Raw genomic sequence first — 12,500 nt, 5'->3', positions numbered from 1 at the left:
TAAGTGTGGGACCAATGTGCTGTGGGACCAATGGGCCTAAAAATGTATGTTAAAAGTCTTAGTGATGTGGGACCAATGGGCTGTGGGACCAATGGGCTGTGGGAACATAGACACGCTCCCCATCTTATAACTGTCTTTCAACAGTGCCAGAGGGGAGGCTTGGGCCAGGGGCAGGGGCAGAGCAGGTCCATCCAGATCACATTAGCGGAGACCTCAGCCCTCACCCTACAGACAAACTCGTGCAAAGATTTATGTATGAACACACTCATGCATGAACCCAAACACACACGGACAAAGACACACATATGCACACCAAGTTAGCACGCACACACGCAAGCACGCTTACACGCGCACACACACACGCGCACACACACACACACACACACACACACACACACACACACACACACACACACACACACACACACACACACACACACACACGTACAATTCAATCACCATTCAAAACAGCTCTTGCCAATAGTATAATAAAAGCAGTAAGGTTAATTCTGGTTATACAGGCCGCCTTCATTTGCAGGCATTAGAATAACTCCAGAGAGCATACTTAGTGTCAGAAGCCATCTTGTTCTTAAAAACAAGCCGCCTTTGTTCATTGTAGACGTCACCTTTGAACTAATAATGAGGGTGATAAAACCTCCTTTAACATGTCCGCTAGACACACTCGACCTTGGGTAACACAAAGCGAGGCAGTCATGAAGCCAAAAAACACAGACGAGACTCTTCTGCTTTTATTGTGCCAACACAATAAAGCGTGTTTGGATTCATCCTACCAACCTGTTTGCTGTGGTGTGTGTGTGTGTGTGTGTGTGTGTGTGTGTGTGTGTGTGTGTGTGTGTGTGTGTGTGTGTGTGTGTGTGTGTGTGTGTGTGTGTGTGTGTGTGTGTGTGTGTGTGTGTGTGTGTGTGTGTGTGTGTGTGTGTGTGTGTGTGTGTGTGCTCTCTGTGCCCTTATGACACTGATATATGTCATGTCTGCAATGTGGCCGACGTTGGTGTTTTCTTTTCTCTGTATTTTTTTCCTCTACCCATAACTATTCATCACCGTCACATATTTTGACAACGTTTTTTTCAAAGCCCTGTCAGCGATAATTAAGAAATAAGAAAGTACCAGGTGAGCCTTTGATAGCAGCTGTTGCCACAATTAAAGAACAACAATGGCACATGTTCCAACGCCTTTACCCCGACACCACACCCATGACCCACGGATTGTGTATTCTTCTCGAAGTTCGTAAGCCAACGGTTCCCAAACGTTTCTCTTTTGGGCCTGAGAATATTGCCCAAACTTTTCTCTTTTGGCCTGAAAATATTGCCGCAACCCAGGACTTAAAAAAGAATCTTCACCATTGCTGGCCTATATATCTAGACGCCTCTAGTGACCAGAAATTGAATTGCGGGGACTCCACAAAAAGAAGGCAGAAAGACTAAGGGTGGTCAAGCAGGTTCCTTGGCGGAGGTCTGCGCTCTCTGAGTGCTTCTAGTTTGTTTTATGCAAAAAGTCCCTTTTCTTCGTGACCCTTCTGCAGTACCTCTGCGATGCCCCTGGGGGTCCCAACACCCAGTTTAGGAACCACAGCTGTAGGCAAAGGGCTGTGGCATCAAGACCAGTATTTTCTCTGGAAGACGCTATGCGGGAGGGTACGAGCAATAACACTCGGCTGTAAATAACGTCTTCTCCCTCCCAGCGACACACGAAAAACGTATTAACGAGCCGGCATGGATGATTCAGTTCATCACAAAGTCGTAAATCAGTCAGGGTGCTCCGAATATGAGCAAACACAAGCCATGGCACGGTGACATGCTGGCAGACAAAAAAAAAACGAGGACAGCATTCTGTGGAGGTGGTGGTGGTGATCTCTTTGAGGACACTGGGAAGGGCCCACGCACACCCACGCAGCCACGTACACACCACCACGCATGCACGCCCGCGCGCGCGCACACACACACACACACACACACACACACACACACACACACACACACACACACACACACACACACGCGCGCGCGCGCACACACACAAACACACGCACGCACGCACGCAAACACATATACGCACGCGCACACACACATTCACATAACCCAGAGATCCGGCTGGGCAGGATACACATTGTTCTGACAGTGATTTATAGACAAGCACATCACTCATACAAACATGTGTGCACACACACATACACAAACACACACACACATACACATGTACAGTACACACACACATAAACACACACACACACACACACACACACACACACACACACACACACACACACACACACACACACACACACACACACACACACACACACACACACACACACACACACACACACACACACACACACACACACACACACACACACACACACCACACACACACACAAGAAAAACAAACACACACACACACACACACACACACACACACACACACACACACACACACACACACACACACACACACACACACACACACACACACACACACACACACACACACACACACACACACAAACACACACACACACACATACAGAGAATGGCACTACATGGGAAAAATGAAAGCGCCGCCAAGTCATGGGGTTTCTGAAAGACAAACAACGTCATGCACAAACGCACAAACACAAAAGACGACCCGCTTAACATGGAATTAAGCATGTGGGTAGTACGTAAGTAAGCACATAAGTAAGTAAATAGTAACTAAGTCAAGCATTCAGCTTTGAGCCGCACTGCCATGCATGAGCGCATTTTAAAGAGGAACTAGGTTAACATGCCAGTAAGTAAGTGGGCATAGAGTAAATAGAGTAAGTAGTGTAAGCATACAGTCTCTACCTGCCCCGTCAAGCATAAGCACATATGACAGCTAGGAACTAGGTTGACATGCAAGTAAGTACGCAGGTACTGTACTTGTATTAAGTAAGTAAGTGGGCATACAGTAGATAGAGTAAGTAGTGTAAGTATACAGTCTCTACCTGCCCCGTCAAGCATAAGGGCATGAAAGAGGAACTAGGTTGACATGCAAGTGGGTATGCAGGACAGATATTAAGTAAGTAAGTGGGCATACAGTAAATAAAGTAAGTAGCGTAAATACTTTAAGCATACAGTCTATACCTGTCCCGTCAAGCATAAGTGCATTGGAAAGAGGAACTAGGTAGAGGTAAGTATGCAGGTATTAAGTAAGTAAGTGGGCATACAGTAAGTAGAGTAAATGCTTTAAGCATACAGTCTCGAGCTCCCTCTGATGGTTGGGGACACGCCCATGGGTGTTGGGACATGCCTCGGGGCTCCACGAGGAGCAGTTGGCCCGAATAAAACAGCCGGTCACTGGGGAACAGCCAGCTCCAAAGGCCCCCTGTCCTCCATGACCTCACCCGAAGCAAAACCACAAGGATGGTGGGGGGGGGGGTAGCCTGTGTATTGGCAGAGTTGTGTGTGTGTGATGGGTATAGTATGAATGTTTAACGCGCCAGGTGAACGAGCGAGGGGACATCTAGGGTACTTTGTGCAATCAATATCGTTGTTTGAATGTGTGAACGTGTGCGTCTGTGTGTGTGTGTGTGTGTGTGTGTGTGTGTGTGTGTGTGTGTGTGTGTGTGTGTGTGTGTGTGTGTGTGTGTGTGTGTGTGTGTGTGTGTGTGTGTGTGTGTGTGTGTGTGTGTGTTGGGTGGAGTAGTAGAGTGCTGAGAGGGCGCTATGGGGAACATGAAGAGCTCCAGGGGTCCCCTCTGGTCCAGAGGCCCTGGGGCCTTGTATCACCCACTTCACACCACCATACAACTCCACCATATACCACCATGCACCTCCACCTCGTCTTCATTCTACTATCCCCAACTCCTCCATCCTCCCTCCCCACTGCCCCACCATCCCTACTCCATCACCCAACCATCCCTATTCCATCACCCAACCATACCCATCTCCTCCATCCTCCCTCCTCACTACCCCTGCTCCATCCCCTCACCATCCCAGAGCCCAACACACCTACTCCATCACTCCACCACCTCTACTCCTCCATCCTCCCTGGAGATGAAGGGGTTACTGCACTACAGTACCTGTCAGGCCCCCGGTCATCTTTTTGCACCACTGCCCCCATCGCATCTCCTCCAAGTACACAGGCAAACATGTGCACACACACAGAGAAGACATTTACACATTCACTGAACTACACACACACACACACAAACAGAGGCACAAAGATGCAAGCACACACACACACACACACCTACACGCACGCACGCACACAGCACAGGAAGAAACATGGAGCCAAACATTGGCTTAATGCATCACACTCATCAGCTCCTGTGTATACCAACCACAGTAGAGGACGTAGGAACTCAGGACAGAGAAATACACTGAGAAGACACACACGCATGCACACACACACACGCGCGCACACACACACACACACACACACACACACACACACACACACACACACACACACACACACACACACACACACACACACACACACACACACACACACACACACACACACACACACACACACACACACACACACACAGATGTACAATCACCACCAACAGTAAGGTTAATTCTGGTGATACAGGGCGTCTTCATCTACAGGCATTAGAAGAGCATTAGAGAGCATACTTAGTGTCAGAAGCCATCTTGTTCTTATACACAAGCCGCCTTTGTTCATTGTAGATGTCACCTTTGAACTAATAATGAGGGTGATAAAACCTCTCTTTCTCTCTCTCTCTCTCTCTTTCTCTCTCTCTCTCTCCTTGTGTACATGCCACAAGCATGCACACACACTGCTGAGCAGATATACAAATGGCTTGTCCATGTACCTCCCTGCCTCCATGGGGTAACAGGTACCCATCTCTCTCTCTCTCTCTCTCTTCTCTCTCTCTCTCTCTCTCTCTCTCTCTCTCTCTCTCTCTCGCTCTCTCTCTCTCTCTCTCTCTCTCTCTCTCTTCTCTCTCTCTCTCTCTCTCTCTCTCTTCGTCTTCATCTCTGTCTCTCCATCGTCCTTTGTGACATGACCTCGGCGGGCCTGAACGACAAGTCAAGCAAATCTCAGCTCTCAGAATTTAATGCTCTAGAAAGCACAGAACACAGAAAACACCACCCCCACCGATCTCCCCCCCACTCTCTCTTTCTCCCTCTGTCTCTCTTCATCCCCATCCCCCCAAAGACACAGAACATCCACTCAATGTTACCTACTTACCTTCAATCACTGCTAACATCGCAAGACAGCAGATGGAGAGAGAGAGAGAGAGAGAGAGAGAGAGAGAGAGAGAGAGAGAGAGAGAGAGAGAGAGAGAGAGAGAGAGAGAGAGAGAGAAGGAGGAGGAGGAGGAGGAGGAGGAGGAGGTAGGGAGTGGTGTACTGTGTTCATGTTAGCCTGGCCACCCACCGCCTTGACATTTCAAGCCACTGGGATCGCGGCAAAAGAGCAGGTGCTCACACACAGGAGCAGCAAGACAACATCCTACCAACTCAAGTACGCACAAACACACCCAAGCGCTAGCACACACACGCATGCACGCACGCACATACACACACACACACACACACACACACACACACACACACACACACACACACACACACACACACACACACACACACACACACACACACACACACACACACACACACACACACACACACGTACTCACACACACACACACACGCAAACACACACGCACACAAAGGCATGTTTTGCAGCATCCCTTGACTCCCACCCACTCAGGATGGTCTCAGAGGTGGGGGTGTTTCTCGGTGTATGTGTATGTAAGCTACAGTACCGTGTGTGTGTCTGTGTCTCGCTCCATCCCCTTGTCGTCTCTGTGAGTGTGTTTTTGTGTTATTGTGAGTACTTGTAGACCCATGGCAGGTCTGTTTATCCGTGCATCCGTGTCGTCCGTGCATGTCACGTAGGCATTCCTGTGCATTTCAAATATGCACAAATGAATGCAGGTATGCAAGAACACGGTCTAGCACTTACGTTTTATTTGCACAGAATTTATGATTGTTTCACGGCATGTTGACAAACCACTACCATTGCAAAGACATCACTAGGCACTGCCTTGCAATGTCAGCATCTACAGGATACACATCTTGTCCAAACTGATTTTTGACTACAGTATAAGTTGAATTCCTACAATATTGTTGCGTCTTATGACTGAATATCCTGCCTTTTTTATTATCTACTGTAAGTGCAAGTAAAAGCAATATATGAAAAGCTATATAAGTTTTTTTCTTTTGCAAATGTGCATATGAAGGGTTGGGGGGGCTGAACACAAGTCCACACTTCAGCCCACTCCTATTCTAATGTGAACGCGTAAGGAGGAAAAACAAAATGATAAAAAGCGGATTTTCATTTTTGTGTGCCAATTTGTTTTTGCTACATCCATTGTTGACAATAGTTAATATTTCGTGTTTGTGTATGTTTGAAATAAATAAATTCAATTCCATCGATCAATAAAAAAACAAATGTCTACCATTTACATATTATTCACACATAATTTCATGTGTGTGCCCAATACTGATGTGCATTCTGTGGCGTGGAAACAGACCACTAAGGGGCTTTACACAGATAGTAGACCCCATTTATTGCTGCCACTGGTTACAGCCACATCCACAGCCACAGCCAGGGCTTTAGTGGTACAGCTGTGGCAGGCTGATGGCTCAAGGGCTACGGGGTGGCAACGCGCGTCTGCATCCTTGCTCTGATGTGAATTAGCAGGAGACATGATGCCACATGCCGGGGAACGAGGACTCCAAAAGGGGAAGAGGAAGTCAGCCTCTGAGGATGGGGAGATGAAGAGAGAGAGAGAGAGAGAGAGAGAGAGAGAGAGAGAGAGAGAGAGAGAGAGAGAGAGAGAGAGAGAGAGAGAGAGAGAGAGAGAGAGAGAGAGATGAGTACAGGGCGGTAAATAAGATGTGGGAGTGCAGGAGAAGAGGAAGAGCGTGCTGGGTGCAAAGGAGGAAAGAGGAACAGATAGAGAGAAAAGAGGAGAGAGAGAGAGAGAGAGAAGCCAAGTAAGAAAAAGAGAGAGAGAAAAGAGATTTCCGTTGAGCACTGCGGCTAAAACTTATGCTAATGCATGGCTGGTGGCTAGCTTCCTCTCATAACAGTAAACAGGATCTTGGTAAGGCATATAGCCTCCAGCAAGGCCCTAGGATTCTGGCACCACTCACAGCCTGCTTGCTCTTAGCTGCAGCTCTTCTGCACTCTAGTTTGCTTTCCTCTCTCTTTCCCTCTCTCCCTCTATCACTTTCTTGCTCTCTCTTCCTCTCCCTCTCCCTCATTCTCTTTCTATCTCTCTCTCTACTCCTCCCACAGTCTCTCTCATTCATTTCCCTTTGTCTCCATACTTCTCTTTTCTCCACCTCCCTCGCATTACCCCCTTCTTTCTTCCTCTTCATATATAATATCTGAATCCCTCCATCTCTATAACCCCCTCCACTCTCTCTATCTCTCTGACTCCGTCTCTTTCTTGTTCCCTCGTTCCCTTTTACTCTTCCTTCTCCCCTCCTCTCTCGCTCCCTCTCTCGCCCACCTGCCCAACGCGGCTCGTTAGTAATTCATGAACGCCCGTGCTCGCATCCTGACACCCCACACATGACACGATCCACACGTCTTTCCGACTCTCCCGACTACAAAGAGCTCCTTTTGTCTCCCTAAAAGTAACACGGATTATGGGTGTGTGTAACGCTCATTTTACATCGCGCTCACAAGCCAGAATTACGGTGTAGCGGAACAGTTAACTGTGTCCCTTTTTTTTGCTTCGGTTTGGTTGATTTTTTTTTTTTACTCTGTGGGAGGATGTCTCGTTTATCTCATTTTCTGTAATCAGGCTGAGATCTGATGAGAACATCGCTGCGTTGTGCATGTTATCTGCAGCTGTATTCACTATGGGAGAAGGCAATGGCAGTGTCCAGCGGGTTTTCGGTTGTTGACACCAAGGAGTGTTAAAAAAACACAGTCCACAATTATATTCCATTAGTATTTCCGTCAAATGCAGTGCACCTCTCCTCAGGGTTCCCGTATGTTTTTTTTTCCTACACACCAACACACGCTGGAGGTCCTGTAAAACTAGTAACAATATCAGGCTGTACCTTATTCCAAACAATCTGCATCAACATGGCTGCTGTGATATGGAAGTGTGTGTGTATCTGACTGGAAGCTGTGCACAAATATCAACAACTTTTCACCGGGGTGGGAGGCCTTGCCTTGACGTTTGATGCGATGCTGAACTTGAGAAGTATTTGTCGTGTATCTCGCGACCCAACGGCAGCTTGAGTAATGTTGTGGAATGGTGGTGTTTTTGGCCTTATAACTCAAGGTCATTACTTAATATTGGGTCATGAAAAAGGTTGAGAACCAGAAATCTTCATCCATAAGCGCACATCCAGTTCAACAAGGAGTTAGACAGAGATAAGTGTACCCACTGGAACAGCACTATGTGTGGTCCTTCCTTACAGCCTATTTCTGACTTCCACATATCAATGCCATCTTATTTTCACTCACTATCTGGTAACCACACTCAACTGTTCCCTCATGCTGCGTTTCAGAGTTTGCCCAAATATGAAAAAAAACCTTATTTAGTCTTGGACTCCTTTTCATCCTTGTTTTCTTTTTTCTCGTTCTCATTTCCTTGTTCTCTCTTTCGCTCTCTCTCTCTCTCCGCTGGCACAGGCCTCCGCCAGCTCGTGTGAACACATGTCACTGCCACAATTACATTATCTGCGTCTCGCCGTGACACAAAAAGTGGTGTGTCGTAATGCCGGAGCAGACACAAAAGTAAACAACTTCATCGCCGTGTCGCGAAAATATGTGTCACAGCGATTGCAGTTAAGCTGCCCGTTGTGGATGCGGACGGCAGCCGAGAGTGGCGTCCTAATTAACGACAGAGGCTTTGAGGAGGAAGACGACGGTGGTGGAGAACACGATGGGGACCCAGAGAGAGAGAGAGAGAGAGAGAGAGAGGGAGGGAGAGAGAGCTAGAGAGGAATAGGGAGCATCCTCTCAACACTAAGAGGACCCAGAAAGACTGAGAGAGAGAGAGACAGAGACATAGACATAGAGAGAGAGAGAGAGAGAGAGAGAGAGAGAGAGAGAGAGAGAGAGAGAGAGAGAGAGAGAGAGAGAGAGAGAGAGAGAGCGCTATGGAGGAAGAGGGAGCATCCCCTCAACACGGCGCTCCCTTCAAACAAACCTTTCCACTGGGAGTCCATTGTTTGGGACGCAGTGGTGGGGATGGATGCCTTATTTACAGTTTTTAATTGCTCTGGTGATGTGCGACTGCTCGCGAATCAGGCCACAATAGATTCGTTACTTGCTCTGACAAGTGAATTAAAAAAAGAAGAAAAAAAAAACGTTGAGCCTACACAAGGAGGCCGTCAGGAGTTAACAAGAAAGACAGCAAGAAAGCCAGACAAAGACAAGAAAAAGGGAAAAGACAAAGAAAAAAAAGTAAAGTGAAGATAGACAAAGGTAGAGTTGAGAGACAGAGAGAAAGAAAGAAAGAAAGAGAGAGAGAGAGAGAGAGAGAGAGAGAGAGAGAGAGAGAGAGAGAGAGAGAGAGAGAGAGAGAGAGAGAGAGAGAGAGAGAGAGAGAGAGAGAGAGACAGAGAGAGAAAGAAAGAAAGAAAGAGAGAGAGAGAGAGAGAGAAAGGGAGAGAGAGGGAGAAAGACAGAAAGTCTGACAGCAATGTACAGAGTAAACAGAGACACCGAGAAGGAGAGAGACATTGAGAAATAAAGACTGAGACGGAGGAACAAAAAGTTCTCCATGTCTTACTCAATGTGAACAACAGCATCTGCGCCCGCGGGCCTCGTGTCTCACCAAGGACTCTATGATCTATTGCTCAGTCAAAAGTGCATCTGTGTGTGTGGCAACTCCTTCTCGCCTGTACTGTACCAACACACAACACCAAATCACATCAACCACCTTCATTGTGTACAGTACCATGGCACGGCTACTCACTCTGTGCCGTGTAGAGAGCCTGGATGCAAGGCTACATGATCGATTTTGGAAGACAGAGAGAAAAAAAAACAAAAACAATGCACAAAGGGGCTGCTTTGTAAGGTGTAGGTCACAGTAAAAACTTGAGAGAGGCAACAAGGCAGGCCAAAAACATTGTAAATAAACCTGGCATCAGAAAAAAAGTGTGCAGTCTCTTTCATCTTTATACAGTCAAAGGATCCAAACAGGGGTGCATTTCTCGAATCCATAGATGCTAAGTACATTAGCTACTTGGTTGTTTGCAATGCAATTTCTCATTGGCAACTTTCAAAGTTGCTAACTGGCTAACAACTACGCTTTCGAGAAACGCACCCCAGATTATTATTATTTTTAAACAAACATGTACTGTCTGTACACGATACGATGCAATGTGTCTGTTGATCACAGAGCACGGCTGCAGCAGACTGCAGCATGTAAACGTGCTTCACTACAAATTCCAGACAAAGTCACAGGTCACAGGACAAACTTGAGAAAGGCAAGAAGGTAGGCCGAAAACATGGTAAATAAACCTGGCATCAGAAAAAAATATGAGCAGTCGGTCTCTTTCATCTTTATACAGCCACAAGATCCAAACAGATTTTTTTTACAAAAAAATTCTGTCTGTACACGATACGATGTGATTCCTCTGCTAATCATAAAGCACGGTTGCAGCAAACTGCAGCATGTTAATGTGCTTCACTACAAATTCCAGACACAGTGAGCTATACTATTATAATCCTTTGAAATGTACGAGTATGTACCCAGACAGTGTAATCAGTAGCAACGCTTTTCATCTGACTCGAGTGTGGATAGATGTGCGAGTGCCGATGTCTAATTGTGAAAAGAAAAACTATAATTTGTCGAGTTAGTCATCAAAATGCAGAACGCATTAACGATCCACCAGCCCTTTGTGAATCAGCAGCCTGCAAGGACATGACCAGGCCTGGTGGCTGTGTGTGTGTGTGTGTGTGTGTGTGTGTGTGTGTGTGTGTGTGTGTGTGTGTGTGTGTGTGTGTGTGTGTGTGTGTGTGTGTGTGTGTGTGTGTGTGTGTGTGTGTGTGTGTGTGTGTGTGTGTGTGTGTGTGTAGTAGTAGTAGTAATAGTATATGTGTATGTACAGTATGTGCGCGTACGTGTCTGTGTAAGAGTGGGTAGGGACCATGAAACATACCATGCATTCACCAGGAAAAAAAGGTCCCTCTTAAGTTAAACAAGTCAAATTATATGCCATTATTATGCCCCTATAAAAAGGGAAACGCAACCACATATTATGAAAGGGGTTCATGAAAATTTAAAGGGCCAATCAAGTGGCAATTATTCTCTTTAATCTCCTGGAGGCAGCCAATGGGAAAGCGCCTGGAGTGGTGGCAGCCTGGCGGGGTGCTCGGCACAGCTCAGCCTAGCCTGCTCAACATTCCAACACACACACACACACACACACACACACACACACACACACACACACACACACACACACACACACACACACACACACACACACACACACACACGCACACGCGCGCGCAAGCACACACACACATGCTCACACACGCACAGACACACACAAATGCTCGCACATAGCGTACACTTGGGCATAGACGAACACACACATACACAACACGCACATACAGTGCATGCACGCACAAAGATGAATGCATGTGTGCGAACACACACACACACAGATGCACGCAAGCACACAAAGACACACACACACACACACACACACACACACACACACACACACACACACACACACACACACACACACACACACACACACACACACACACACACACACACACACACACACACGCTCATGCAAAACCACACATCTCGTTTGCATTATGCTCAGTATCACAAGAAAGTACATGCTGACTTTTTCCAACTTTTTATGCCCTTTTTCTTGCTTTTGTGCACATTTAAGGTTTGAGGTTTTTGTGTGTAATGGGGAGTTGAAAGGTTTTGCATCATTTTTGCTCATAGCGGTGCCACCGCTGGGTTATTTTGATTGTGCTGCTCAACCTTGACTTTGCCCTCATTTAGACTCCTTCATCTGTTGTAATGGAAGGAAAAATAAACCACAGTTACATCTCCTTTAATCTATTTAATATCCCGCGCGTAAATGAATGGAAGCCATTCTGTAATGTGCCTATGATCTGCCGCATTCACTGCTGCCCCCATTTAAAACAAAGCCGTACCTTGAACCCGTACCAGAGGAAGAGGCTGTTCCTGTGACAATGGGAAATGTTTTGAGAAAGTGAACTGAAAATGTTCTGAGAAATGTAGCCTGCGTTATTTCTGCCAGGAAGACTCAGGTCACCTGTGCATTACGCAGAGCCAATCAGCGGCTGCCATTTCCTTTATAGCGACATGTCTAACTCTCCTTTCTTGCTGGCCTAGACATGGCCGGTCCGAAATCTCCTTCTCCATCCCCACCACCACCAGTTGGGTCCAGTCTTCCTGTCCGGGGGGTTAAAGGTCCAGTTCCTGCTGCACGGCTACGGCAGGC

General features: G+C 46.9%; 1 protein-coding gene across 1 annotated transcript in view; it reads right to left on the bottom strand.

Moving 5' to 3' along the window:
* fto (FTO alpha-ketoglutarate dependent dioxygenase) overlaps nucleotides 1-12,500 on the bottom strand; it is a 276,971-nt gene that overhangs the window by 28,955 nt on the left and 235,516 nt on the right. The window lies entirely within an intron of this gene.

Source organism: Engraulis encrasicolus, chromosome 22 (assembly GCF_034702125.1).
Source record: "Engraulis encrasicolus isolate BLACKSEA-1 chromosome 22, IST_EnEncr_1.0, whole genome shotgun sequence".
Lineage (NCBI taxonomy): Eukaryota > Metazoa > Chordata > Actinopteri > Clupeiformes > Engraulidae > Engraulis > Engraulis encrasicolus.
This window is presented reverse-complemented; position numbering and strand designations above follow the sequence as displayed.